General features: G+C 48.5%; 1 protein-coding gene across 4 annotated transcripts in view; it reads left to right on the forward strand.

Moving 5' to 3' along the window:
- The window catches only part of CNTFR (ciliary neurotrophic factor receptor), a 93,494-nt gene that overhangs the window by 32,953 nt on the left and 55,896 nt on the right, over positions 1-4,645 (forward strand). The window contains exon 1 of one of the 4 annotated variants that reach the window (XM_027839298.1): positions 1,663-1,768. The exons of the other annotated variants lie outside the window; for them this stretch is intronic. The gene's annotated coding sequence lies outside the window, so the exon portion shown is untranslated. Of the gene's footprint in view, positions 1-1,662; positions 1,769-4,645 lie in introns of those variants that run through there. 4 annotated transcript variants of the gene reach the window in all.

Consider the following 4,645-nt stretch of genomic DNA (forward strand, 5'->3'; position numbering starts at 1 on the left):
TAAATGTCTGAGACTGGATTTGAACTCAGGTCTTCCTGACTCCAGGCCCTAGGGCAGCCAAAATATTTTGATGGTGTTTCTGGAGCACCAGAAGATGAGTCTTCCTGGATCTATGCCTGGTACTTTATCCACTGCACCGCCTAGCTGTCGTAGGGCTTGGAATTAGGAAGACCTGAATTCAAATCTGATCTCAGACATTTACTATCTGTGTGACCCCGGGCAAGTCACTTAACCCTATTTGCCTCAGTTTCCTCATCTGTAAAATGAGCTGGAGAACAAAATGGCAAATCACTCCAATATCCTTGCCAAGAAAACCCCAAAGTGGAGTCACAAGAGTCAGACATGACTGAAACAACTGAACTGCAACAACAGAAAGTGTGCAGACCCCAAATCTTGCCTGGATGTTGATTTGTGTCCAGTCTGGTTTGGAGGTAGGTGATGTCCTTACATCATCAATAGAAATCTGAGGGTGGGACCTGGGTCTGGTGAAGGGAGGAGGAGCGCCCCCTCAGGGCATAACCACAGGGTTTCTGTGTTTCTTTTCCTGCTAACCTGCAGACTCTTCCCCAGCATGTCTACTCCCAATTCTCCACTCTTGGAAATTATCCACATTCCCTGGGAATTGCAGCCTTCCCCCATCTATGACTTTCCATGGCACCCACTGCCTTGCTGAAGTCTAGACTCCAGACAAAAAAGAATTGAGGGGGGAGAAAGTGCTCCAGAAACACCCCCAGAAATATCCTAGAGCCAGGGAAAAACCATGGGCTCACAAGATTTAGAACTGGAAGGGACCCTATGTAGGGATCACAGAGGAGAAAACCGAAGGCTAGAGATGGAGTGTGACTGGCCCTAGATCAGGGAGGCCTGAGATCAAAACTCTGATCATCTGACTCACAATTGAGGATTCTTTGCACCCCACCAGATTGTTTTTTAGAGATGAGGGAGAGTCTTGCCCTTAGCTGCTTTCTGGACTCAGCCTTGGGGAACATCTTTTCTTTTAGGACTTGGCAGAGGCTGTCTAATAGCCACGCAGTTTGGATTAAGCACTAGTTTGAATTCTCCCCCATTTGTAATACCGAGCCTGTTTTTCCAGCCCTATTATAGATTACTCCCCTTCTCAAGCTCTGGTCCAACCTCATTGCCTTTCTTGCTGTTCCTCGCACAGGACATCTCTGTGCCTCTTCCCACATGCCCAGAATACACTCTCTCCTCACCTCTTCCTCTGCTTTCATTTTCTTCAAGTCTCATCTTCAATTACACCTCCTCCATGAAGCCTTCCCTGATTCTCCCCAGCTGCTAGAGCCTCTTTCCCTCATATTACCTTGTATTTATTTTGCATAGACTTCTTTGTGTAACTGTTGTTTTTCTTGTTTGAATTTAAATGCCTCCAGGGCAGGGACCTTTTCATTTTTGTATCTTCAGGGCCCAGCACAGCACCTGTCATGTAGTAGGTGTTAAATAAATGCTTATTGATTGATTGATTAATTGATTATCCACTGTGTTATCAACTCTTGGAGTATTTTCTCTTTGGCTTATCTGTTGTTTGGGAGAGTTGCTGGATTTTTGTAATTTTGTATTTATCTGTTGTTTTCAGTCATCCCCTATGTGGTTAATTCTCTGCTGTACCTGGATCGTCTGAAGTGTTCCCCAACTTGGGCTTGCATAGCTGTTGGGCCTCTGTCCTGAGTTTCCTCTCCAGTCAGTAGTGATTGCCCAGGCCCACTGTGCTGCCCAGAGGGCTTCAAGTTCCAGGATACTGGTGCTGGGGGTAGGTGGAAAGAACTAAGAAACCAGATAGGAGGGTTTCAGGGAAGAATGGGCAACGAGCAAAGCTTGAAAGGAAGCATTTGACGTGAAACTCATTGGGACAGTGTGGGTGGAAGTGCAGATAGTGTCTAACTCTGGGGCTGAGGTCTACCTGGTGGAGAGATTAGTTGGGGGAAGGAAGACAGCTACTGAGAGGGAAAGGAGGATGCAAAGAGGTAGGCAGGGACAAATCCAGACAAAGATGAGAGAGTTAGAAACAAGGAGAAAGCTAGAGACCAACAGTGAAAGGGGATTATGTCAGGCTTTTGGAGGGTGGAGGTGTCCTCTGTGTGTGTCTCCTCTTTAAGGCTAGGAACATCTGATGTTAGGGATAATGGGGCATGGAAGGGGAGGGTGAGGAAACAGGTTTAAGGGAGGGAGTGCTAAGGTGCTGATCCATGTTCAGTAGCTGGAAGAGGGCAGCCCTCCCCAGTCCTTAGCCTTCCTATCCTTCAGTCAAGCAGTAGGGAAGAGAGACAGCCTGACAGAGTAGTAGAAAGACTACTTCCTGGCCTGGGAAATCCCTTTCTGTAAAATGGGGGGGTTGGACAAGATAATATGCCTTCATTGGCCCTTCTACCTTGATTCCCTTTCCTGGAAATTCTCAGAAGGGATGGGGAGATTTGGAGTGAGCATTTATGGAACAGGTATGAGAGTGAGGACTGGCCTAAAATATCTGTGGAGCTATCACCCATTCCCCTGGGGTGGAGAAAAAGGGATATCTAAGGTGAATACGGGGTGAGTAGAGGCCAAACTTTGGCCTCCTTCCACTTGCCTCAGCTCCCCTGCCCTGAGAGTCTGGGGAATGAGCCAGAGGACTTACCCAGCCTATGAAGTAAGTGACTTGCTTTTTGCCTTCCTTCTTTCCCCTGTCTTCATCTCCATCTCTTTTTCTGTATTTGGTCTTTTCTCTATCTTTCTCTCCCACTTTGACTCTCCCTGTTTATCTCCTTTTGGAATTTGTTGCATTTGCTATCTCAGATTCCCTGTCTCCTCAATATCTCTTTGTCTCCTTTCATGCTCTCTGTGTGTCTGCCTTTCTCCTTAGTCTCCATCTCTTTCTGTTTATTTGGCTATTTTTTTATATCTTTACTTATTTATCTTATTAGTCGGACTCTCTGGTTGTCTCTGTCTCTGTCTCTCTCTGTGTCTGTCTGTCTCTGTTTCTGTCTCTCTGTCTGTCTGTCTCTCTCACCTAGCCTTTTGGGCTGGTGATCCTCTGACCTATCAAAAATTAATGATCTCCCTCTGCACTCCTTCTTCCTTCCATTTTCCCAAGACTGGTAGTTCTCTTGGCTGTCTGACCCCTATTCCTTATGCTGCAGCATCACTTCTCCTTGTGCTTAGGCCTCTTAGACAAACTATATTGGGAAGGATGACTAGGAAGGTTATTACAAGTCCTCTGTGCCAGGATCTCAAAGCACTTGGTCAGTCTCAGTGTGAACCCCTCAGCTTCCTAACCTGCTACCCTGAAGGGGCAAGTGTGTGTGTGTGTGTGTGTGTGTGTGTATGTGTGTGTGTGTGTGTGTATGTGTGTGTGTTGGGGGGCAGTATGCAGAGGACTTCACCAGCCTCTTTGCCTGGCTAGAGAAGCCTGAGTTTGGGAACGTGTGGTGAGATTGGGGTAGACACATCCCGTGTTGACCACCTAGTTCCGGCCTTGGCAGAAGACCTTTGTTTTTGGAGGGGGAAAATTGTAGCTTCTGAAATGAATTGGGGTGGGGGGAGGGAGAGGAGGGAAACACAGTGTTTCTGTGTCTCTGTCTCTGCCTGTGCCTGTGGTCCCCACCCCCTACCCCCAAGCTGTTGGGGGGGGTACTGTTATAGTAACTCATCAGGGTGATGGAGGCGACTTTGATGGAAGCGCCACTCCTCCCCAAAGCCCCCCTTAACTTCTTGTGTGTGCGTGCGTGAATGCGTGCCAGGGCTACACTAATGGATGGTCTGACTGATCCTGATGGAGGGAGGGAGGGTGAAGGAGGGGATACTTCTCCCCTCCCCGAGGTTTTTAATGGGGCTGTCAGAAAGAGACAAATCCATGGAGAGAGGGAGAGCAAGAGGAGAAATGGGGGGATGGGAAGAGAGAGACAGAGAGAGAGATGAAGTGAGAGACAAATACATAGAGAAAAAGAAGAAGCTGGATGGGCAGGGGAGGGGCAGGGGAGGCTTTCATGTCCAGACAGGGTTTCTTTCCATTCCTCCTCTATCCATCCCTCCCAATGAAGATCAGCTCAGTTCCTGTAGATCTACCCGGAGGGCATCATATCCGCATTTGCCCCTCCCCATCTAGTGACCCCCACAGAGAATTTCAGACAGTGACGCTGTCCCCCTCAGCCTTCTCCTCCTCAGGCCCTACCACCCCAGCTCTGTGGCTACCCCCTCCCACCCTTTTGGGCTGTATGCCAGGCTGGGGAACATGCCAAGTGGCTGGCACTGGGACAGATCATCTCTCTGGCAATGGGAATGGCAGTGGACGGGGGTGAGATGAAGGGGGAAGGGCCCAAGACTAAGTTCGCCTCCCAGAGACCACCCCATCAGTCCCTTTGACCTTGGTGGGGTCTCGATACCTCTGCATGGGCAGAATCTGACTGGCCTGTATAGGGTTGGGGGAAGGTGGGAGTGAAGATGATGGAACATATGTACCTCTGTCTCCCTCCTCTGCCAGTCTCAATATCCTTCTCAGTCCTTCTCTTCCTCTGTATGAGCCTTTCTCTGTTGATGAGTATGTTTCTTAAGGGAGAATGGGAAATCAGCTCATTCTGATTATTCTCTTTTCTCTCCTCACCGTGAATAATGAGGAGGTGGCCTTCATATCACAGGCAAGGTTAGAACATTCTAA

This window comes from Vombatus ursinus, unplaced genomic scaffold (genome assembly GCF_900497805.2).
Source record: "Vombatus ursinus unplaced genomic scaffold, bare-nosed wombat genome assembly UNPS02014832.1, whole genome shotgun sequence".
NCBI classification, from domain to species: domain Eukaryota; kingdom Metazoa; phylum Chordata; class Mammalia; order Diprotodontia; family Vombatidae; genus Vombatus; species Vombatus ursinus.